The sequence below is a fragment of the Furipterus horrens genome, unplaced genomic scaffold (assembly GCF_987537825.1).
Source record: "Furipterus horrens unplaced genomic scaffold, mFurHor1.1.pri manual_scaffold_9, whole genome shotgun sequence".
In the NCBI taxonomy this organism is placed as follows: Eukaryota; Metazoa; Chordata; class Mammalia; order Chiroptera; family Furipteridae; genus Furipterus; species Furipterus horrens.
The window spans coordinates 56,508,252-56,534,413 of record NW_028327179.1 but is presented as its reverse complement, the minus strand read 5'-3'; the positions used below and the strand labels follow the sequence as shown (position 1 = coordinate 56,534,413).

Here is a 26,162-nt window from a genome sequence, read left to right as displayed (position 1 = left end):
ATTGAGGCATTGAACAACACTCCAGATCAAATGGACTTAGTTGATATATATACAACTTTTCACCCTGAAGAAGCAAAATATACCTTCTATTCAAGTGCACATGAAATATTTTCAAATATACACCACAGGGTATGACACAAAACAAGCCTCAACAAATTCAAGAAGTTACATCAAGCATCTTCTCAGATCACAATGGCTTGAAACTGAAAATCAACCTATGAGAAAAAACTCAAAGACATTCAATCTCGCGAAGAATAAATAACATGATATTAAATAATGAGTGGGTTAACAATGACATCAATGAAGAAATTTAAAAGTTTCTGGAAACAAATGATACTGAACACAGAACAGCTCAAAACTTATGGAATACAGTGAAAACAGTCCTGAGAAGAAAGTTCACAGCAATACAGGTCTACCTAAAAAGGATAGAAAAATCTCAAATAAAAAATCTAATCCTACAGCTATGAGAACTAGACAAAGAACAATAAACAAAGCCCAGAGTGGGTAGAAGGAAGGAAATTATCAATATCATAATTAAATGACATAGAGACTAAACAAACAATTCGAAAGATCAATAAAACCAGAAGCTGTTTCTTTGAAATGATAAACAAAGTTGAAAAGCCTTTAGCCAGTCTCATCAAGAAAAGAAGAGAGAGGGCCCAATAAAACAAAATCAGAAATGAAAAAGGAGAAATCACAGGCAATATGACAGAAGTACAAAGGATTGTAAGAAATTAATACAAACAACTGTGCAACAAGAAATTTGATAACCTAGATGAAATAGACAAGTTTCTAGAAACATATTGTAGGGGCACCAAATATTCTCTGTAAAAAGTTTCAAAGGTCTGCTAAATATGTAAGTATGTAAGGACTTTAAATGGTCTTTGTAAGAAGTAGCAAGAACTTGCTAAAAGGCCATGGAAAAGGGAATGTAAAAAGGAGTGTTATAGCAATTGGTGATTTACAAGCTAAAAGCACCTCAGGATCTATCACCTTCCATTTGCTCGCTTGTGTCTGGTTTATAACATTTGTTAAAGTTATACTTTACAGGATATCTAGCCCTTTGAAAATAAATTGCTTTGCAAAGAAATCCTCCCTGGCTGGAAAGCTATGCTGCCGCCGAAGATAACCTTATAGCCTTGTGAATTTCTGTTTCTGTTATTGCCAAGACATTCCTGCAGTTCTGCCCAGCCCCCTCTTCCTAAGGCTGTTTCCCACCAAAGAAGAAACAAAGGGGGGCCTCATCAGTATAAAAACTCAGCGTTTTAGACTCCATTGCAGGTTGGAGCATGTTAAAGATCAGCTCACCATCTGCCCAACTCCTGGCCATTATTAAAATCCTTTGCTTACTTTATACACTGCTTCAGAGTGTTCAATCTCGCTTATGTAGCCATAACAATATAATGTTCCAAAACTGAATGATGAAGAAGCAGAAAGCCTGAATAGACCAATAACAAGTAATGAAATTGAAGCGGTAATCAAAAAACTTCCAACACACAAAAGCCCTGCACCAGATTCACAGCTGAATTTTACAAAAACTTTATGGAAGAACTAATGCCAATTTTTCCCATACTATTCCAAAAAATCCAAGAAGAGGGAAGATTCCCAGTTTTCATGAAGACAATATCACCCTAATTTCAAAACCAGGTCAAGACACAACAAAGAAAGGAAACTACAGGCCAATATCAGTGATGAGCATAGATGCTAAAATCCTCAACAAAATATTGGCAAACAGGATCCAGCAACACATTAAAAAGATCATACACCATGATCAAGTGGGATTTACCCCAGGGATGCAAGGATGGTTTAATATTCACAAATAAATAAATGTAATACATCACCTAAACAGAATGAAAGACAAAAATCACATGATCGTATCAATAGATTCAGAAAAAGCATTTAATAAAGTACAACACCCATTTATGATGAAAACACTCACCAAAATGGGAACAGAGGGAGCATACCTTAACATAATTAAGGCTATATATGAGAAACCGGAAGCCAACATCATAATCAACGGGCAAAACCTGAAAGCATTCCCCCTGGAATCAGGAACAAGACAAGAATGTCCACTCTCCCCACTCCTATTCAACATAATGTTGGAAGTCCTAGTCACAGCAATCAGACAAAAAAAAAAAAATAAAAAATAAAAGGCATCCAAATTGGGAAAGAAGAAGTAAAACAATCATTATATGCAGATGACATAATAGCATACATAGAAAACCCTATAGACTCCACTAAAAAACTACTCAATATAATAAGCAAATTTGGCAAAATAGCAGGCAAAAAGTAAATATTCAGAAATCTAAGGCATTTCTATACACCAACAATAAAGTATCAGAGCCAGAGACAAAAAAGAAAATACCATTTACTACAGCAACAAGAAAAATAAAGCACCTAGGAGTAAACTTAACCAAACAGATACATACCTGTACTCTGAAAATTACATAACATTGAAGAAAGAAATTAAGAAAGATACAAATAAAATGGAGGCAAATACCGTGTTCATGGATGGGAAGAATAAACATCATTAAAATGTCCATACTACCCAAAGCAATCTACATATTCAATGCAATCCTTATTAAAATACCAATGACATATTTCACAGACCTAGAACAAATACTCCAAAAATTCCTATGGAACCAAAAAAGACCCCGAATAGCCATAGCAATCTTGAGACAGAAGAACACAGCAGGAGGAATCACAATACCGACATCAAACTATACTAAAAAGCCACAGTGATCAAAACAGTCTGGTACTGGCAAAAGAACAGACATATAAATCAATGGAACAGAATTAGAGAGTCCATAAGTAAGCCCAGGACTATATGGTCAACTAATATTTGATAAAGGGGGAAGGAACATAAAATGAAGTGGGAAGAGCCTCTTCAACAAATGGTGCTGGGAGAACTGGACAGGGACATGCAAAAAAAATGAAACTGGACCACCAACTTACACCACACATGAGAATAAACTCAAGATGGATCAAAGACTTAAAGGTAAGCCACGTAACCATAAAAGTCCTAGAAGAAAACATAGGCAGGAAAATTTCGGATATCCACATAACAGTATTTTCATGGATATATCTCCTAAGGCAAGAGAAATAAAGGAAAAACTAAACAAATGGGACTACATCAAACTAAAGAGTTTCTGCTCAACAAAAGAAAACATCAGCAAGATGAAAAGGAAACCAACCATATGGGAAGACATATTTGCCAATGATATGTCAGACAGGGGACTGATCTCCAAAATATATAAAGAGCTTATACGACTCAACATCAAGAAAACAGACAACCCAATTAAAAAATGGGCAAAGGAACTGAACAAACACTTCTATGAAAAGGACATACAGAGGGTCCATGGACACATGAAAAAATGTTCAACATCACTAGCCATCAGGGAGATGCAAATAAAAACCACAATGAGATACCACTTTACACCAGTCAGAAATGCCATCATCAGCAAATCAACAAACGACAAGTGCTGGCAAGGATGTGGAGAAACGGGGACCCTACTGCACTGTTGGTGGGAATGCAGACTGGTGCAGCCACTATGGAAAACAGTATGGAATTACCTCAAAAAACTAAAAATGGAACTGCCTTTTGAACCAGCGATTCCACTGCTAGGATTATACCTGAAAAATCCTAAAACCCTAATTCAAAAGAACTTATGCACCCCTATGTTCATAGCAGCGCTGTTTACAATAGCTAAGTGCTGGAAACAGCCTAAGCGCCCATCTGTAGATGAGTGGATCAAAAAACAGTGGTACATTTACACAATGGAATACTATGCAGGAAATAAAAAGCAGGAACTCCTGCCATTTGCGACAACGTTGTTCAAACTAGACAGAATTATGCTTAGTGAAATAAGCCAGGCAAAGAAAGAAAAATACCATATGATATCACCTAATACAGGAGACTAAAGAACAACATAAAGAAACAAACTAAATAGGACAAATAGCAGAATAACAGTCAATAGTGGGGAGAAGGGGAGAGATGGGGGATAAGTAAGGGAATGGTTTAGTCAAGGAACATGTATAAATGACTCATGAACATGGACCACGGGGAGGGATGTGATTGTGGGAGAAGGGGTGGGCTGGGTGGTGAGGAGCAATGGGTAAAAAATGGGAGAACTGTAATTGAAAAGCCAAAAAATGAAATTACAAAAAAAACCAAGATAACGACTAGCACCCATATATATACAACAAATCAAACACACAGACACACACCTTTGCATGTCCAAGTCTTTAGTACCACATCTGTCATAGTGTGGCTATTCATTATAGTTAAAGAGAGATTAGCTAAATACGAAGAAAGACTCATGAGTATGTATCCCATATCAATTTAAATATAACTTTTCAAACGTGATTGCATAGCAGCTTTGACTTACACACAGCTTTGGAGGAGAGGGGCCATAGGCAGGAAGCAAGCAACCCCCTTTTGGAGAAATGTCTATATTTGGAGTCATTTACTCCTCCTTTTTTTGGCTAAGTTGAGCTTCATCAAGGACACTTTGGCCATACAGACACCAGAGGGAAACCTGTCCTATCCTAAGTAAATATTTGCCAATTAAATGGTTACTCATATTGCTGGTTCATAGAAACACTGGCATTTTGTTAGAATGTACAGTACTTATGGCATAGGGGCTCAATTAATGTCTTTTGAAGTGAGATTAATATTTTTATTATTTTTGAAGGTCCATATTATTTAAGAGGTGGAAAATTTTATAGAGGTGGATGTCTAAAAATATTCTGATAATTTTGGCTCAACTTATTTTCTTTCATACCTGAAGTAGGAGGAATATAATCACTCTGTTCCATAGAAGCAACATTATATTATCTAATTAATACTGAATAAAATCTCAGAAAATCTTCAAAATCACCATTTTCATAATGAAAATGCCAGTACTATGGGAAAAGTGATGTCTTTTACCTGGAAGGCATTTTGTAAAAATCATAATTTAAAATATTGTTAAGCCCACCTGGAAATCCATGTTGTCTGTTTCGTGTTGGATGCTTTTTATTTTCAGCCCTCCAAATGGGTTCAGACCAGCTGCCTGGCGTCTAGGAAAAGCCATCACTTTGGTGTGGTCACCTCTGTTAGTTGGGATCATGGATATTTTTAATGTCATTTTTGTAGTTTCTAAAATGTGTATTAAAACACTTTTATTACTTTTGAACTTTATTTTAAATATTTTTTCAAAAGAACTGTCCTGTCTCATAATATTAAAAATATCTGTGCATAATATTGAGATCTTAGAGACAACATGTGAAATTTGATGTTTAAAAAAGCCTGTAATGGGCTGTGTCTTGACCTCTTTTCTCCCCCTCTTTTCTAACAATTTCTTTTATTCTACAAAACAATATCTTCTTTTCTCTCTTGATTCTCACTAATCCTATCTGCCAAGTTGGAGACCATGTTAATGTTTGGCATTCTCTGTGTACTCTGTTGGGCTCATATGTCTCTTACTCCCTCAGTAGTAAGGAGGTGGCAAATAAACTCAGTCTTATTCACACTCTACAATGACTTTTTTGCTTTCTTCACTTCCTTTTATGTCCAGAAGCAGATGCAGTAAGGAGATTGTCACAAGTAGAATTGCACACATTATTGCACATGATCAAGGTTTCCTTCAGCAAAGTTGTTTGGCACTTTCACTGCCTAAGAACATGGTCCTCTACCTTTCTTGGACAATTGCTAGAAAATCATCCTCATTCAAGCTTTCCCTGGATAGTGAGAAGGAGGTAGACTCCCAACAAGGATGCCATTCATTTCCTATTTTAGGGATATGGATTTCTCACCCAAAGGACAAGGGTGATGCTGTGTGCCTCAGGAGGCCAGCCCCTACAGATTACACTAATGAGCATCTTTGCTCTCTAATTTTATATAATTTTGGCCAATGGAAGTTGAATTTCAAAGAAATCATGACTGTTCACCTGACAAAATAATTCCTACCTTGTTCCTTAGAGTTTCCAGACCTGTGGATCCAGGGCCCTGGTAACAAAGAAGCAAATTCCTCTCATAGGTTAATTGGTGTAAAAGAGAATGGCTACTTCAACCTCCACCTCTTTGTTCCTTCATATAAGCCTCTGGCTACGGGGAAATAGTACTATATACTGAGCAGCTGTCCCCAAGGAAACCTTGACCTCAGTCTCCTCCCACATCCTAATCTATTGCTGATGTTTCTATTAACTGCTTCCAAACCAGAACCAGAGGAAAAGGAAGACCATTAACACAACCCATGAGGGTCCAATTCACAAGGCATGGGAGAAGGTAAAGGAGTGGTTGAGGGTCCATTTGGAGAAGCAAAAAGAAGAAATCAAGTAGTCACATAAGTGCATTATACTTGCCTCCAAAAGAGTATAACAAGTTGGGGAGTAGAACGAAGATTTTACTTAGTTTGTTTCATTTCACTTTCCACAAACCTAACAAGATCCTATCTTTAACAGAATAAGATGTGCCCCTGTTCCTTCAGTAACAAAACAGGAAATGAAACAGTGTTGAGAATTATCATTAAATTTTGTATTTTTCTAGTGATGAACTTAATAATAAAGTGCATGTAGATTATTTGTAATGTTTTTGTTCTTGGGTTAAATGATGAATTCACAGGTATTTGTTGACTTATTAAGTAAATTATCAACACATAAATAGAATAAAATAAATAACATAACAATGACCTATGGTTATATTGCTTTATATATAATTATAGTGCCTTATGAATCAACATTATAATTAATTCAATTCTATTTCTTGAAGTTTTTTAAAATAATAAATAAGTGTAAAGTAATAAAACAATCCCAGCTCTTAGTAAATTATCTAGACCAGAGAAATGCCTGCCACTTTTATGTCAACTAAAATCCACACACCCACAGTTGTAATTGATCTATGTCTTTCTTTAATTCCTTAATTTATTTCTTGGCCACCTTAAAGTCAACATTTAACTGCTTCAATGACATGCTGATCAATTATTATTTTACTGTAATTCTGTTGCATTTATTTTTTAACTTATAAAGTTAAATGTAATTACCAAAAATCTACAGTTACATTCTGAAAGTGCTATAATTAGATTTGAAGACTGTGGGTCACCAGATTACTTTGACTTTATTTTTCTTTGCTTAATCAGAGTAAAACAAAGAATTACTTTACATGTATAGAATCAGCTATGTAGCCATTCTATCAAGGAGCTCAGTTCTATATGAAAATATTAGTTTGGCCAAGAGGTGTGTCTAGTTTTTTTCTGTAAAATAAAAGGCACATTTTTTACTTTTACCAATAACTTTGTTGATTTGGATATTTTGAATATGTTGCCTATCTCCTGCATGCTATAATGTTGATTGTTGTCAATTAATGTCTTGATTTGATCACTATCAACTTCAGCTGATCTACCCAATAGTGGAGAATTATCTAGCAAGAAATCTCCAGCATAAAACTCCTCAAACTACTTTGTACATGTTTGATCAGTCACAGCACCTTCTCCATACACTGCACAATTTTTTTTTCTTTTTGCGTTTCAGTTGAGTTTTTAACTTTCTTGAAATAATAAAGCATAATATGCCCAAAATGTGGCTTATTTTCTTTAATCTTCAATATTAAAATGGCTACACAAAAATTCACCAATTTTGATTAGTTTTTTTTTAAATGCACGCAGATATGACAGCTATCACAATATAATCTAACAAAATTATTTCAAATTAAGTTAAAAAGAACTAAGTGCTGCTAGAGTCAACTAAGTGCTGTTTTTGGTCAACCCAATAAACAAATGTAATTTAATGTTCTGATTAAAATATTATAATCAATAATAAATATTGTTTACTGAATGTTCCTCATATGTGAAGCACAGTATTAAGCACTTTGTATAATTAATGTTATTAATCTTAAGAACAATGCTGAAGGACAGCTATTATTATCTTAATTTTATAGACAAAAATTTAAGACTTTGATTAATGAAATCATTTGATAATAAGAAGCAAGTCTGGGGTCTGAATCTAGATATCTCTGGTTATATTATAAAATTAATATTCTTGATCCAAAAAGTACGAGCAAAACAAATATTTTTGAAGGATATATTATGAGGAAAACAGAGAATTTAACCATCTCTAGTGTTGTTATTGTTTTTTTTTCTGCAGTATGAATTTCTATTTTCTACAGCCACATAAAATTATTTAAATTGATACCTGCAGTGTTCACTTAGAGACAATCTGCAAATAATTCTCTACAGACAATTTCATTAAGCATACAATTTTATCTGACTCTTGGGTTTTAGGAGGTTTATTTTTAATAAGAAAAAAACGCATAACAAAACTGTTTACTGAGAAAAAAGAAGTATCAAGATGGAACACAAAGACATGTTCCTTAATTATTGTGTTTGATGCTGCATTCCCCCACTTTCAACCTGCTGGAGAGTACAGAAATATCATTCTAAAGTAGATGGAAAAGAGGGTGAGGGACTTCTAGGTCGATCATGGGGACTGGGCTAAACACACATGTGAAAAGTTGCTTCAACTTTGTTTGCTGAATTTCAAATGCTCCTGGGTACACTCTTGACCTCACTAGTAACAGCTTGAGAGTTGCTCAGAAATGAAATAACCATAGTGATAAGAATGCAAGCATTATGACTTATAGTAGATTGGCTGTGATTGTGCCTGAGTCTGGAGAGAACAGGTTCATAGAGGAGGCAATAGCCATACTATAAAAATTCAAAAGTGAATAAAGGATTTTTAGGGGCATTTTGGAGACTTCTACACAGGCCATTGATTGACTTACTGTGTGCAGTTACAAAATTTGTGAAAGAGGGTGTCTGTTTTCACCTTTCTATAACATATGTAGGTGCCCACAGAGGATGACAGCTACCCAGTTTAATGTTCTGTGATTCAGTCTATCAGCATCCATTTAAGGAAGGTACACAGCACAACAGCTAGCATGGTGCAGAAGCTCAGTGGATTCCATGTCTTTCACTTTCTTCCTCTCTGTTCTGCCTCTTTGTTGAAGCAGGTTGAGCACAGAGGAACTTCTGGGTTGCCTAGTTTTGGATTTGGGATGTGTTCTCTATGTGATCTTAGTTTCTTGTCTTGAAATATATCAGTGGTATCTCCAGACAAACAACTCCCCATCATGAGTTATTAGTTGAGAATTTCAACATTTGGCCACTAACCACTTCTAGCCTGGCTAAAAAAGAAACCTAGAAAATCTTTGGGGACACTTTCTCTAAAGAGAACTGTTGGGAGTGACATGGAGACCTCTATTCTCTTTCAGTGAGGAGGTCAGGAGGCAGCTCTCCCATCTCCATGTCAAGCAAGGGAACTCCCCAGGCTTTGAGGCCAACATTTGTCCAGAGCAAAGATCTGTGTGTGTGTTGGGATCAGAGAATTGTATGACCTGTGTATGTTCTTAGGGTTTGGTGGGCTGAGAGACCAGTGATAATGCTCATCTGGAAAAGTCAAAAGGTGACTTCAGGTCATAGCAGCTTTGGTAACTTTGACAAACTCTTTCACTGAAATCAACTAAATCATCATGAAAAAAAAATAAAAAAATAATAATCTTAATTTTTTTTCTAATAGCTAACAAAATAACACAGTGTGAAAGACTTTTACTATGGTAAATGGTCTGCTTAATTTGGTGTCAAATAGTTATAGTTAAAGCTTCCATATGCTGTTGACTAATTAGCAACCTCAGAAGTGACTGAGCTGGGCACTGGGCTCTGAGCCACCTGTTTCCCCTAGTAACACTCTGGGAGGCTCCACTGGTTCTCATATTGATTGATAAATATTTAAAAAATGAATGTCTTATATTTTGATAATTTTTGTTAGAAATGCTAGTCTTTTACTAATAGTTGAAATTTGATAGATACAATTAAAGCAACTGAAAATATTTATGGCAATAGCATAAAGGAAGCATATATTTTCACTTAGGATATCAAGATATAACATTTTCTACATAAACAGGTACTGACAGACAACAAATCAGACATCTGAAAACCAAACATTTACTAAAACAAAATAAAACCTTGTACAAAGTCAGTTACCAACATAGAACTACAATAAAAAGGAACATAAAATTCTGTCTCCTCCTCTTTGATCCATAATGTAAATTCCACAGAAGACATGATGACCTAATATAATGACCCCTGAGAGCCCACGGTATCATTGGAGCCAAGATAATAAACACATACACCACTTACCAGGAGTGTGGCCACATCCTTCCCAACATCTTCAGTGCTGAGCCCAAACCTCAGCCCTGGCTAGGCCTCAGCCTTGGCTTGCAGCATTTCCTGTGCATCTCATGTTGATGCTTCAGAATTAGGGGAAAGAAGAAGGGACTATGATGACTATCAATTGTACCCCAACAGGTGCCACTAACTTTGCCTCCAAATGTCTGGTTTAACATCATTTCTTATTGACTTGAGCTCTCACTTAAAGACACAGATATTGAAAGTCCTGATAATTTCAGAGGGAAGGCAAGGTCTGTTATTTCATTTCCCAGAGATTTCTGGTAATTGTGAAAATCTTAGTTTAAAGACAATGAACAAAATAGAATTCACATCAATTTTGCTGTCATGGTGGCCAGATAATGTGCTGGATGTTCTATGTGTTTAAAAGCTCATTGATTATCATAAGACTCTGCAAATAAACCTGTTTCATGGAAAAAAGAATTAGAGGAGGACAGTAGTCAGTACAAACAGTTTGTGTTGTTTCAATTGCACTATTAGGCCATTTTGAATGTCCTTAATGTTTATTATCTTTATAAAACACACTATGGCATTTGTGGGCAAATATGTGTTGTCCCAGACCTGTTCCCCAGCCTAGTAGGGCCTGGTCATGACAGATTCAACAGTCATTCAATAAGCCATGGCTAAAAGATTGCTTTGGGAACATATCTGGAAGAGTTCCCTTTCTGGACAGTCTTCCCTAAAGGAAAAGTCTAAGAAAATCATATATCATATGTCATTTTGTGAACTTGCTCTAACAAAAAATATGGGATACATAGAGAGGGCTGAAATATTTATAGCTTGGGCTTATGTACACAATCAAAACATTTAATGAGCATAATGATTTGGAAATTTGTAACCAGAATATTTTTATTCTCCCAAATAAGTCTGGTCACCTGTAGCCCTTCATTAAGAATAAACCATGAAATTTACCACCCATGGAAGGAGATGGCAGCTGTACCCAGAACATGGTCATGTTTTTTCTGCTTCTTTTCTTTTAGTTTTCAGATTTATCAAGATATAGTTGATATGTAGTATTGTATAATTTTATGGGTACAAAGTATCCATTAGCAACAAAACAAAAACAAAGAAGTAGCTTGACATAAAACTAAAAAGATTCTGCACAACAAAGGAAACTATCAACAGAATGAAAAAACGACCTACATAATGAGAAAAAGTTTTTGCAAATCATATATTGGATAAGGGGTTAATATCCTAAATATATAAATAACTCATACAGTTCAATGACAAACAAACAAACCTTTTAAAAATAGAAGAACTAAATAGACATTTTCCCATAGAAGACATAACAAAGGACCACAATATACACAAAAAGGTGTGCAACATCGCTAATCATCAGGTAATTTGCCAAAATGGCATTCATCCAAAAGGCAAACAATAACAAGCATTGGTGAGTATGTGGAGGAAAAGAAACCCTTGTGTATTGTTGATGGGATAGTAAATTGGGACAGCCACTATGTTAAATAGCATGGTCATTCTTCAAAAAATTACATATAGAAGTGCCTTATGATTTAACAATACCTCTGTTGGGTATATATCCAAAGGAAATGAAAATAGGATCTTGAAGAGATGCACTCCCATGCTTATTGCAGCATGATATGGAAACAACCTAAGTGTCTGTCAACAGATGAATGTTTTTTAAAAATAGGGTATACTCGTATATGCAACAAAATATTATTTAGCCATAAGAAAGAAGAAAATTCTGCCTTTTGTCACAACTTGAATGAATCTTGAGAGCATTAAATGCTAAGTGAAATAATTGATACAGAGAAAGAAAAATGGCATATGATCTCTCATATACTGGGCATCTTAAAAAACCAAACTTATGGAAACAGAGATTAGAATGGTGGTTACCATGGATTGGAGGGTTGGAGAAATGGGGAGATATTAGTCAAAGGGTACAAACTTCCAGTTATAACATTAACAAGTTCTGGGGATCTAGTTTACAGCATGATAATCATAGCTCATAATACTCTATTATATACTTGACATTTACAAGATCACTTTTTTAGTTAATCATGAGATAATGGACTTGAAAGTGGAGTTTAGTTGAAAAAGAAAGGGTTTTATAAAGTTTCAAATATCCTGTTTAAAGTTCAATGCAAGATGGCAAACTAAGAACAAAAAATTTTACTAGAGGTCTAGATACATTTAAGTGGGGAGGTGGTGTCAGGAAAGTTAGCATCCATCTTAGAGGAAGGGGTACCATTGTCAGTGTGGTGTGTTGTGAGATAAGGGGGAGAGAGCAAGAGGAGATAACTTTCTGGTTCCCTTGACCCTGATGGTCTTACCCAAAAAAGGAGAGAACTTCCATAAAAACCCAAAATACAGAAAGAGAGAATCTGAGATTATCTGGTGATAGCAAACTCCTCCAGCATGGCTATGGTAGGTAAAACAACATTAATAGTGGAAGGCATTTGCAAATGAACCCAAACCAGCACTACTTTCCCTACAACTTCATGTGTAGGAGACCCAAATGCCTCTCAGGGTCTCTAAGAGGGTGAGAGGTGCTGAAGGGACCAGGGAATGCAGCACCCAAGATTTGGATGGGAAGCTGCAAGGTGGGAACTTTGTACCTAATGGCCTAGTGTGGAGTGTGGTTCAGCTCTGGTTATTGCACCAGCCAATTCAGAGGAAGAGGCCAAATCCCAGAGACAAAAAAAGAAGGGCAAAGAGCTGGAAGTTGGAGAGGATGCAGAGGGTGGCAGACACTCCCATATGCCTTGATGCCATCCTGGGGAGGAGCAAAGGAAGAGAGAGAAACACAAAAATCACAAAGAATGTGTCAAGAGAGACTGAATTACCTGTAAAATACTGTTTTAAACTGCAGGAAATTATTTCATTATATATGAGGTAAAGTATCTTATTTAAGAACGTGAGCTCTGGTATCGAGCCCTCTGGTGCAAATTATTGTTCTGCCACTTAACATCTGTCAGGCCTTGAACAAGATGCTTTCTCTGCCACAGCCTACATTTTCTCATGTAAAAAATGAGAACAATATTAACAGCTCTCTCTTAATAGGTTTTTGAAGATTAAATGAGATAATAGGACCAAAATGTTTGTAGTACAGTGCCTGCCACATAGAATATCTTTAATTATCACGAGGTATTAATATTATGAGAAGTAAATAAAATAAAATGCTTATTTTCTGAAAGTATTTAAAATAATAAGTAGAAGATAAATTTTACTTTGTTTACCTTCTGTATTGCAGGGGGAAAAATGTTATGCCAAGTATGTTTCTAAAGTAGACATTTATCTTCCTTTTTGTCTCATAACATTTAAAACCCTGTCCTAAGTTAAGGGAATTTCTCACCTTATAAGTCTTGGTAAAGGAATAAATCAATCTCCCACTACAGAAATGAAAAATGCCAGATACTTTCTCAGGCTTCCTTGCAGCTAAAATCAGGTAGATTGTGTGATCTCCACCAATAGAGATACTCCCAACAGCTGTCTGCCCCCTTACTCTGCCACCCAAACACTGAAACTAAAGTTGTTGGATCTGGGAGGAAATGTCTGGCAGTGATGGAGGAGAAAGGGAACCAGGTCTGGGGTGACCATGGCTTCCCAAGCAGTGGCAGCACTGAGGCCCCAAAGCAAGCACTTGCAGTAGCACTGGCCCAGGCTGCAGCACTGGTGTCCTGATCCTTCTTCTTCTCACTCCCAGAATGCACCTCTGCACAGAGTAAGAGCCACAGGCCTTCTGGTCTACCACCTTCTAACACTTCAACATTCAATTTTTTAGTGCTGCCATCTCAGAAATGGTATTTATTACACAAAAGAACTGCCTCAGGAGAAAATTCCATCCATAGCAAGCCAGCTTCTGCCCCTCCTTTCTTCTTGAAATGACCCAAGCTATTCTGAGTTCACATTGCTGCACACCGTATAGTGCATGACTGGACACCAATTTCAGGGACAACTGCTGTCCAGGGTTAAAGAAGCTCTAATACATACAATGATCTCAGAGATAACCATAAGGGAATGAGTTGACAGTACAGGGAAGTTAAATTCTTTTAAAAAATGTTAGTAGTATTAACAGCAATATCTAATTCTAACTACTGAAAATTTACTATATGCCAGGATCTGTACATGGTACTCTTAATTTTTTAATCTGCATAACTTTTTGAGATAGGTATTATTACTGCATCAATTTTCAAGTGAGGAATCCAAGGCACGGAGAAATTAAGAAATTTGCACAAGGTCAGGCAATTTATAAGTGACAGATATGAGCAGTGACTAGCTGCAAACATTAAACAATGCTTCAGTGGCATGGGAAGTTATTCAGAATATAAGGTGAATGAAAAGGAAAAGAACCTAAAATCCTATACATGCTCCACATATAACTTAAATATATTTATCATCCACAAAAGTCACATTGCTATCCACATACATACTAAGAAGTATCTACATGTTAACACCATAATGACAATAGATTTGGCCTTGATGATATAATTATGGTTATTTTTAGTTCTATCTTTACCTTGTTTCTCTTAGTTTCTTCAATGAGCATCTTTAGCAACATGTTCTAAGGTGCCTCCAAGGCCCCCTCACATTCATGCCAGAACCCTGCAGAGACCACCAGCCTTATCTTGAGATCATGAGACCCACAGAAAAGAGTAACCTCTGACCAGCAGCCAGCACTAAAGGCCCACGGTCCAGCTGACTCACCACTTCCTTCCGTCTACCCAGTTTCGGCTACACCCACTTGCCACTGACTTGAGGTGCCCTGGCATCAGGTCTCCAAACTTCTTGCTTCTTTTTGAGGATGAAGCCTGTTCACAGAATGTCACCTCTGGAAGCATTCACCTTCTCGTCCTTCTGGGCTTGTGAGTAATAGTCCCTGACCATTTCAGTCTAGATGAGTGAACAAAGAAATACTTTAATGTTTCTTATATTATCAGAAGTTTATTGGTAATTCTATTCTTTTACATACAGTCGGACTTGGATTATCAAAATTGCAGCAGTCTCAGGTATCCATTTCCACAGAAGTAAAGAAAAGTGTTGACATATATTGCCAGGTAACAAGCACAAATTTTGAAAATGACATCATTCACTGGTACTGGCAAAAACCAAATCAGGCTTTGGAGCATCTGATTTATGTGAGCTCGACAAAAAGCCCAGCCCGTCGCCTCCAGGGTGGGAAGAACAACAGAGTTGAGGCAAGAAAGAATTCTAAAATTCTCACTTCAATCCTGACCATAAATTTCATAGAAAAAGAAGATGTTGCCATTTACTACTGTGCTGGCTGGTACTCACAGTACTAGAACTGTCCAGGCACCCCACACAAGATCTGTCCTTGGATGTGTGCCCACCCACATCCTTCCCAACAGAGGCAACCACAGCCAGCACCCCGCTCCCCAGCTGGGCTCCTGGCCTCAGCCTCATTTTGTCTGAAACACTTCCCGAGCTCTCTAAGAAGCTATCTTGGTTTATGCTTGCACATAGTTTCCAGTTAATTCCAGACTTGTGCTTCCAAAGCTTTATTTAAAAATACATCCCAAATAAGTAAAGTCTTGTGTGGGGACAAAGAGCACACAGGCTGTGCCACTTCACAATCTCACCAGCCAGAGACTCTCAGTAAGTGGTCAAGGTGGGTTGAACCATTATTATCATACATACTCAAGACAACCCGTTGGCAATATAACTGTTATTGGTCTGTTTTTACAACTAAATAAATTAAGCTTAGAGAATTTAGGCTTAAAGATCAGCCAAAGAATAGACGTCTGTGCTTTTTGAACTGGACTGTGAGACAACAATGTTAAGTTCAAGGATTCCCTATTTTAAGTAAACACTAGGTTATCTGGAGTAATTTAGGGATAGAGTAATGCCAGTTTTCTGGGAGATGTGGAGAAAATTTTCAACCAGAAAGATGTCATCAGACCAGAGCTCCAAATCCATTGGGGACATTAGATGAGCCCATCATATCATGTAACTCTTGATTTTGCCTATGATAAAAGAGAGAGAACCTGCCGAGATCCAAAGAATTAACAATCTGTGCTGTGTATGGGTTTGGGTTGATCAGTGTGTGTGTTGCCAGTTTGTGTTTTCAATTATCTGAGTTTATTAGCTCCTTTAACTCACACTTCCTGTAAATCTGTTCTGTTATCACAAAGCATATTTGCCTCATGAGTAAGTATAGTAAGAAGTGGTACAGTCACTTTTTTGAGATACACAGCTGGTATGCAGATAGTTGGCAGAGTAGAGTAGGAACCCAGATAATCTGGCTCCTCATGACTGTTACACTAAAACCATTCTAATTGTAAGAATATAAAGGAAGACTACATTAGTATCATCCCATTGCGGGTGACAGAACTAATCATTATGGAACATTAACTCACACAAATTATCATTTGTGCTGAAGCATGTGCCCAGGATTTGACTAATTAGGTGTTTATACAGAATAAATTAAATGCAAACAAATTATTGATTGACTGTTCAATATAAAATAATACAAAGGTCCTTATTTTCTATTTCAGAAAGTAGTGTCTGTAGTGGGCTTAAGAATATAGCTATCTCCTTGCAAGTTTCCTATACATACTATTCACCTTGGTTAAAAATTACCAAAATAAAATCACCATGTTCATTCTCTCTAATCCCTATTTCAATGATTCATGGTCTACTATTTAATTCTAAGGTGTACGGGAAGGGAAAAAAGAGTAATTTTTAGGCTAGGCAGACACAAGAGATGGAATTAGACATACAACCCCTCAGCCCTCTCCCACCTCTGGTTGGCTCATATTTCATTGATGGAAACCAACACTATTTATGACCATGACAGTATGTAAGTGAAGGCAACATTGTCTTCTTGAGCATAAACAGAACCTTTCTAGTCCCTTATATATTTTATGCAAGGAAATTAGAGACTAGAACCTGAGTGGCAAACACCAAATGTGATAAGATCCATTTCCAAAAATAATGTATGATAAGTGAAGATCTTCTCAAAATATCTTTGCTAATGCACAGAGAGCAGTGTACATTAGCGATATAGTGCCTTCCAATAAATATATATCAGAAAATAAATGTTATAACAGCTTTTCAGTATGACTCTTAGAAAAAAATTAGTGACAAATTCAATGAACAAGGGGAAAGAGGCAAATGATTTATGTGGCATTCAAAAGATAAAATGTTATGGAGAGGCAGCTCTACCTAACAGAGACAAAAAAACACAGGAACCTATCAAGATAAGGAGACAACTTCCAGCAAGATGGAGACCTAGGCTGACATGCTGTGTCTCCCTCCACAACTAGGAAGGAATACAACTGCTGCAAAGCCAGAGATAACCAGAAGTTCCAGAGGATGAAGCTACATGGAAGTCCAACATATGAAGTTGTGAAGAGGTGGTGCTTGACTGGATGGTAGGAAGGGCGAGGGCGGAATGGAGATATCAGACTGTGCCAGCAGCAGCAACTGCATCAGCGGCAGCAGGACAGCGGTGGGCACAGACACCCGTACTTAGGCAGAGGTGAGAGGCGACTGGGGGACACCCCCAGCTGCAGACCAGGCCCATCGACTCGCGATTCCATCACCAGGGAAGGTGGACCCCAATTGCCTCAAACTGTGGGAACCGGGGAGTGTGGGGATTAAAGAGGAGGCTCCCGGTCTCTCAACAGGGAGTGAATGGCAGGAATCCATCTTGGACCCCCACTCCCACACAAAATGCTACAGTGTGGTGAGAAGGGTCACCGGTAGTGACCAGTGCACAGGGATCCGCCCCCTATAACATAGGAGGTGTGACAGCCTTACCCAGGAAGCAAAGGTAAACACAAAACTGTCAGGATGGCACAGATCATGATACAGATCCCAATCACTCAGCTGACCAGACAGCAAATATCTAATCTGATGGGTCAGCAGATAGGAAATCTTCCTGAGGTACAGTTCAGGGCCTTGATTATATGAATGCTTACAGATGTAACAGCAGATCTTAAACAAGATGGGGAAGGAATGAAGGCTAGTCCCACTGAAATGAATGAAAACACATAAGAAACTAGTGGTGAGGGAAAGAAAACCAGCGATCAAATCAACAAAATGGAACATAGAGAAGGAACAAATAGTCAACCAGTGCAGAAAGAGGAAACGAAAAATGAGGAAAATGAGGAGATGCTCAGAAACCTATGGGACAGCTATAAGCGGGCCAACATCTGAATCATAGGGTTGCCAGAAGGCGAAGAAGAAGAACTAGGAATTGAAAAATTACGTGAAATAATAAAGAAGTAGAGAAAGAAATAGACTTACAGGTCCAGGAAGCACAGAGTTCCAAAAAGACTGGACCCAGGGAGAACCACACCAAGACACATTAGAATCAAAATGTCAAAAATTAAGGATAAAGAGAGAATCTTAAAAGCAGCAAAAGAGAAGAGAATTACAAATAAGGGGGTCCCAATAAGACAATTAGCTGATTTTTCAAAGGAGACTCTGAAGGCAAGAAGGGACTGGCAAGAAATATTCAAAGTAATGAAAAGCAAAAACATACAACCATGATTGCTGTATCCAGCGAAGCTGTCATTTAGAATAGAAGGGCAGAGAAAGTGTTTCCAGGGCAAAGTAAAACTGAAGGAGTTCATCAGATCCAAACCACTGTTATATGAAGTGCTAAAGGGACTTGTTTAGGAGAAAGAGGATCAAAACTATGAACATTAAAATGAAAACTGTATCACAACAACAACAACAGAAGCTAGGGAATCGAAACAAAGGCAAACTAAGTAGGCAACGAAAGTGGGGAAAGAATTATAGGTATTGGGATTATTTGGGGGGGAGGTTAGTGGGGAGGGGGGAGGGGGAAAGGGAGGGAGGTGGTACAGGAATTAAGAAGCATAGTATGAGGGAGTGGAGTAGATAGGAAGATGTTGAGAAGAGCTATATGCACAACCAATGTGCATGGACTAAGGGGGAGGGCAACTTGAGGGAAGGGGGTCACTGGGTGGAGGGGAACAAAGGGAAAAGAAATTGAGACAACTGTTACAGCATAATCAATAAAACATACAAGAAAAGATAAAATGTTATGAAGCTATTAAAATGGCATTTTTGAATATTTATTGAAAGTTAAATAGTTTACATTTATATATCAATAACACATAAAGTATGAATGAGAATACATTAAATCTTAAATATGTAAGTGTCTAACTGGTGGAAGAAATCAAATGAAAGGAAATACTCCTGTTTTAAAATAGTTTTTTTTTCCTGATAAAGTGGATGGTTATTTTCTTCTTTATTAATTTTATACTCTTTTTAAAAAGAGACTGCCAGAACTTTTACAATTAAAATTTCATTTACAAGTTTATTTTCTCTGTTTTTTTAATAATAATAAAAACACAACTTGAAAACATCAGAATAGGTTTATTATATGTCAGACACTATTGTCTGTACCTTATGTTCCTTCCAATTTTTAGTTTGATAATGTAACTTTCTTAACTCTCTAAAAAATATTTATTTAGGCAATTAGAAAGGTAGAACCTGAGACACAGAGCAATTAAATAATTCAGCCAATACCAGAAAGGGTAGGTAAGTAGCAGAGCAGGGTGTTTATTTTCATGGGTCATTTATAATGATACCACATAAATTTTTAAGAATCTGGCATTTTTTCAAAATATAAAATTAACTCTAAAAGAATATAAAACTGTATGAGCAAAATTTAAAGTAAAAATATAATTAAAATATTTCATTGTACAATTTAAAATATTTTTAAAATATTTTTTAATGTGTAATGATCCAAGCAAACATACTATTATGTATAAATGTGTGGGGAAAATAGTTAAAATTAAGTAATAAAGGATTTTGTTTTCAATATTTTATAATAAATTTACTCAGATTTTCTTCAGTTAACATCTGTTACTTATCCAAGCACCCACATTTACCAACTTCATGATTTTGGTAAGTCACCTTTACCACACTGTTCTCATCTGTGAAAGGGATATAATACCACTAACTCTCAAGATTGATGTATGTTGTACAAATGAAACAAAACAAGAAAACATTTAACTATTAGATATAATATTAATTTTAAAAGCTTATTATCACATGTATAAGTGGACATTAACCCTGATTGGATGGCTCATTTGGTTCAAGCATTACCCTATACACCAGAGGGTTGTGGGTTTGATCCCTAGTCACAGCAAATACCTAGGTTGCTGGTTTGATCCCCAGTGAAGGTGCATATGGGAGGCTACTGATCGATGTTTCACATGGATGTTTCTCTCTCTCACCCTGACTGCTCTCTCTAAAATCAATGAACATATCCTTGGGTGAGATTAAAAAAAAAAAAAAGAACATTAATTTAAAATACCCCTCACTGTCTCTCTTTGACATAGTGTTCCAAGGTCCAGGGCAAGTAGAAACCAATTCCATTCTCACAAATTGCTCTGTCTAATGATGTTCTAGTAATTTCAATTCTATCAGCTCTTGAGGGGCACCCATATTATAAGTGAAATTTCATTTCTCTGAAGTATAATCTGTATAGGGACCTCCCAATTAGTTATAAAACAAAATGCTCCATTGCATTCCAAATCAATATGCCTAGGCTTTTAAAATGAGGTTTGAATAATGCCAGTTTGAAACTTTGGTTTGCCTTTTTGAAAATTGTAAACTACTGTTACTGTTTTATACTCCTGAAGTCAAACAAATTAATAGAAGGACCGATTTTAATTTTATGACATGGAAGCTATACCTTTACATCTCTGGAATAATGTTTCTATAGCATGAAAGTTAGGAAGGAACAAGTAAGTTTAAAACAGAATTAAGTCACATCCAGAACTGCCTTCACCCAGCCCACAGACACATTCCTATCCAGGTCAGGAAACCTAGTCCCTATCACTTCAGCATGAGTGAGTCATCAGAACCCCTGAAACTGCTTAGCTCTGCACAGGCCCCCATGGGGTGACACTGACCTGCTACTTCCTCCTCTCACACCCTCCTCCTCCTGACATGGACACTCCGACCAGGATCCTCACGTTCCTGCCTTCCCCTTTGTGACACAGTCTGGCAGACTGTAGGATGGCACTGCCAGGAACATTCATATTTTTTTCCCTCGGGACTTGTGAGTTGCTCCTCAATTATTTCAACATAGATGAGAGTAGAAAGAGATTTTTTTATTGTTTTCTATTTCTACATCAGATGTTCATGGGAATTTCCACTTTTCACTTGCAGTTGGACCTGGGCAGTTACAGTTGGAGCCACCTGAGATGTCAACTCCCAGAACAACAGAAAAGAGTGTTCATTTCTTGTAGGATGTCCACTGAAGACTGAAAATACAGTTATACACTGGTATCAGTAGAAAACACACCAAATTATGGCATATCTGAAGTCTATCCCAGCTCCAGTTCACTTAGGTGAGAAAAAAGCAAATCTGTGGCATAAAAAAAAAATGTTTTCACAAGTCTACATCAGTCCTTACCATAAACTTCATAGAAAAACATGTGGCCAAAGACTTGTGTGCTGGTGGGACCCACAGTGCTAGAGGTGCCAAGATGCCCCAACAACAGCCTCCTCTATGTCTCTGTTCCACGACAGTCTTTCCACAGGAGTAATATCAGCTAACTCCTGCCTGGGTCGCCAGCTTCCACCTCACCTTCCCTCCTGCTCATCTGAGTTTTCCAGGAAGCCAACTTGTGTTTGCTCACACATTAAACCGCACCCTAAGTAGAAATCATTTCTGACCATGATGTTCCCAAATCTTCATTTACCACCAGTTCCTTAAGAGTTAAAGACTGGGAATGAATAGACACAGGCCCCATTAATCATATCACCAACAAGACACTTCCATTAACTGGAATGGCTAAGGCTGAGGGAGGGAAGCATTGTGTACCAGCACTCCTAAATAGAGTACATATACATCAACACAGATAATTATTATAACACCCCTGCAAAATAATCATTATTTGTCCATTTTACAGATAAAGAAATTAAAGCTCTGATAGCTAAAGTGATTGGTCAAAGACAAAAAGTCCATGTGTTTTTAACTGGACCATGAGATTTCCCTGAAAATGTAAATATCATAATTCTATAACAAGCAAAATACTTGAGGTTAATTTGGGATGGAGTTATAATCTTTTTACTGGGGGAGGAGGAAGATAGTTTCTCACTTCACATTTGAGACTGTGTGAACATAATGTCACCAGACTATAAGTCTGACCCCCTGGGGCCATTAGATGAGCCCACCACATTGTGAATGACCCTTGGTTCTGCTTACAAAACAAAAAATGAGAATGGGCCAAGAGAAGGAGCAGCTAATAATTTTTTTTGTGTGAGAGAGATATCTTTTAGTGTTCTCAGTTCTTTGCGCATGAGGTCTCTTCTGTTATAACTATGAACATATTTGATTCATAAGGTGAGATATTATGTATCCTAAAAACTTGTCTAAGTCACATAGTTGATACAAAGCAAAATAGAGTTGGACCCATGTAACATAGCCCAAGAATATGACCTCTGAATCATAAGAGGATAAAAAGGAGTTCTTTGCATTATTCCTACAACCATGGAGAAAACAACCTCTGTGAAACATTCCCAGACACAATTTACTATTTTGTATTGAATCATGTGACCAGGATTTAAGTGATTAGGTGTCTTCACAGAATAAGTAAAATGTCAATAAGTTATCAATTTGTTTTCCAAATTATAAAATAAAAAATTCTATAGTTTCATAATTCCACTTCTGAAATATTTGTGAAACAAATGACTACCCTTTAATCCATACATTCTTCTTACACAGTACATGCTGGGCACTGCATGGAAGGTTATGGACATCACCTTGCATCTGTGCCATAGATGCTCCTATACTTATTCGATAATTTCTAAGGTTATGACAACTTATTTATCCTATAATCTCCTCTCTTAATGATGCTTGTTCTAATTCTCAATTTAGGGAAGCCATTGGAAGAAAGGAGATTTGCAGGAAAAACTGACGTAGAATCAGCCTGTCAGCCTTTCTCTTCCTACCTCTGATGCACTCAAACTTTTGTGATTGTATCCTGTCTTTTATTCTCTCAGTGTGAACCAAAGTGGACTTCTTGAACCTATATAGGGCCTTACTGACTATCTAAACTTTTAATAAAAGCAAGAATAGAAAGATCTGAGATAACCAAAAAGAATTTTTTAAAATTTATTTATTTATTTGTTTGTTTGTTTATTTATTTTTAGAGAGAGGGGAAAGGAGAAAGAGAGGGAGAGAAATATCACTGTGTGGTTGCCTCTCACTAGCACCCCCAACTGGGGACCTGATGTGCAACCTAGTCATGTGTCCTGACTGGGAATTGTACCAACGACACTTGGCTTGCAGGTCGATGCTCAATCCGCTGAGCCACAGCAGCCAGGGTGATAATCAAAAAAAATTTGAGACTGTAAGCCCTTCACAGACAGAAATGTACAGACAAACTTGTCAACTACCCTCTTTATCTCTCTGTCTCATTTAGTACTAAAAACAAACCTCACAGAACAGTAATGAGGTGTTGACAGCAAGACACTCTCCCGTGTTCAGATCTTAGAAGAAAACTCTCTGGCAACTTTTTATATTCAGACTAAATGGTGATTTACAGGATAAGAGATACCTGATTTACATTGCATTCAAAGAATAGATTGTTGTGCAGCCATTGAAAACAATGTTCTATGGATTTATAAATAAAATTTAAAATATTCACAAATATAATATAAAGAAAAATTTATAGCAATTTCGCTTCCCAGCAATTGTCATCGATTTGGCTCAAATAAACTCGTAAAAATTCTCCATTAAAAAAAAAAAAGAAAAATTCATGAGTATATAATAATCTTTTAACAATGAAATGGTTTGTATTGATAGAACAATAATAAAAGAGGGGAAAGGAAATGTCTAAAACTTTAAGAATGATTATTACTGAGGGAATAATAGATGGCTTTCTTTCTTATATGTACTTTGATTAACTTACATATTTTCCTAAATTAGCTACCATGGTTGCATTATAAAAAAAATTTAACAAAGTAATTTTGTCTTGTTTGATAATAATACTAATAATAAAACTTAATAACATCATTGAAGACTCATGATGTGCCGGGTACAAATATTAGAGTGTTTTGTGCATTATCCTTTGTAATGAGATCATGTAAGCCTCTTCATACCTCTGAAAGATGCATGTATAGACAACAAGTATATGTGGAAAGTGAGTCGGGAGAAGCTTAAGCAACTCAACAAATGTCAAATAAGCTTAAATCGTATTGGAAGGTGTTTAATTATAACTTTAGTTATTAAATATACATATATTATTTACGGAGTTCAAAAAAATAACTTAACAAAAAGGATATAAATCCAAATATTCAAATTACACTTAAAAATGTATATTTATATATAACACCAAGCAATCCTATTTATACTCATAAATATGTAGAGAAAAATTCAAAGTAATAATAAAGAATGGGTGTTTTTTCTGTCATTTTTTATACCTCGTTTTACTCAGACTATCTTTAATGAACAACTATTACTTAATCTGAGTTTTCATATTTCCCAGGTCTGGGTTTTTGAGTCACTTCTCTTTGCCACTGTCCTCATTGCCAGATGATGATTATCATAACGCTATCTCACAGGACTGTTGTTGAGAGGATTAAATTTAAAAAGTAAACATTTAGAATATTGTCTTACAAATAACAATTTTTCAATGGATATTAGATGCTCTATTAATTTGAAAGCTTATTATTACATATTAAGCACAACATTGCTTTGAAATTACTCCTGCATGTGGCATTGTGTTCATGAGACAGGTCCAAGGTCCAAAATGGGAAGCTGAGTGCCCTAGATGGTTCTGTCTCTTCTATCTGCCAGCTATTGCAGTCCAGCCCTTCCTAGGAGGCACCCAAATTATAAATAAAGTTTGGTTTCCCTGCATCATAGTCTGTGAGGTGACATCTTGATTAATGTAAACACACACACACACACAGAAATTCGTCAGTGTTTTTGTATATGGCTTCATAAATAATGTCAATGAAGTATTTCAATGCCTGATTTTTGTGTTTTCATACCCAAATCCAGATTCCATAGCAAATCACAGAAAGATAGACATAGGGGCTGAACACAGCAGGTATGTCTTCACATTTCAGAAGCAATGTTTCTATGCCACGGTATTTCATGGAGAACAGCTGAGTGGATATGAGAACCATCCCTGGCCCAACCTAAGATGGACACATTCATCCCACAATTTTCTTTACAGATCACAAACACTTTTACCCAATCTTCCCAGCACCCATGGGACACAGGAAGCCCCAGAACTGCTCATGTCTGTAGCAAATCATGAAGAACCCCAGGGAACTTTCTGACCTACCAGCTCTTCTGAGAAACCAGAACCAGCCCCACCTTCCTGAGACTGGTCTGCTAGCAGGGACTCACTTTCTTACATTCTCCCTGGGGAACCAACCTGGTCTACAGTATGCCATTACTGGTAGCAGTCATCTTCTTCTCCTTCTGGGCTTGTGAGTTGTCCCCAGTCATTTCAGTCTAAAAGAGAGACCAAATAATTTCTTTATTGTTACCTCTTTTCATATCATTTGCTCACAGGGATTAATTAATTAATTATCATTATATTTTGCTTGCAGTTGGCTTTGGACTATTAAAGTTGGAGCAACCTGAGATATCAATTTCCAGGGCAAGAGATAAAAGTGCCAATATATCTTGTAAGGTGTCTTCTGACACTTTTAGCAAAGACTACATATTCTGGTACCGGCAGAAACCAGATCAGGATATAGAATACTTAACATACGTTGTTGACTCAACAATCCGTGATCCTCGTAGGAACAACAAACTTGAGGCAAGAAAGAATACTCACACTTCCACTGCCATATTGAAAATAAATTTCTTAGAGAAAGAAGATGAGGCCGTGTATTACTGTGCCCGCTGGACTGACACCCACAATGTTAGAGTTGCCAAGATACCTGCACAAGAACCAATCAGGTCTGTGCCCACACATCCTTCTCAATATGGGTGACCACAGAGGCTGC

At 36.8% G+C, this 26,162-nt stretch overlaps 1 long non-coding RNA gene across 1 annotated transcript in view; it reads right to left on the bottom strand.

The window, feature by feature from the left end:
• LOC150001804 (uncharacterized) overlaps positions 1-25,656 on the bottom strand; it is a 56,424-nt gene extending 30,768 nt beyond the window's left edge. Inside the window, exons 1-5 of the long non-coding RNA XR_016513058.1 lie at positions 25,583-25,656; positions 14,698-15,071; positions 10,173-10,282; positions 5,951-5,989; positions 4,980-5,094 (exon numbers count right to left, since the gene is read on the bottom strand). This is a non-coding gene — a long non-coding RNA (uncharacterized LOC150001804). The remainder of the gene's footprint in view (positions 1-4,979; positions 5,095-5,950; positions 5,990-10,172; positions 10,283-14,697; positions 15,072-25,582) is intronic.
• Positions 25,657-26,162: the final 506 nt, after the last annotated feature.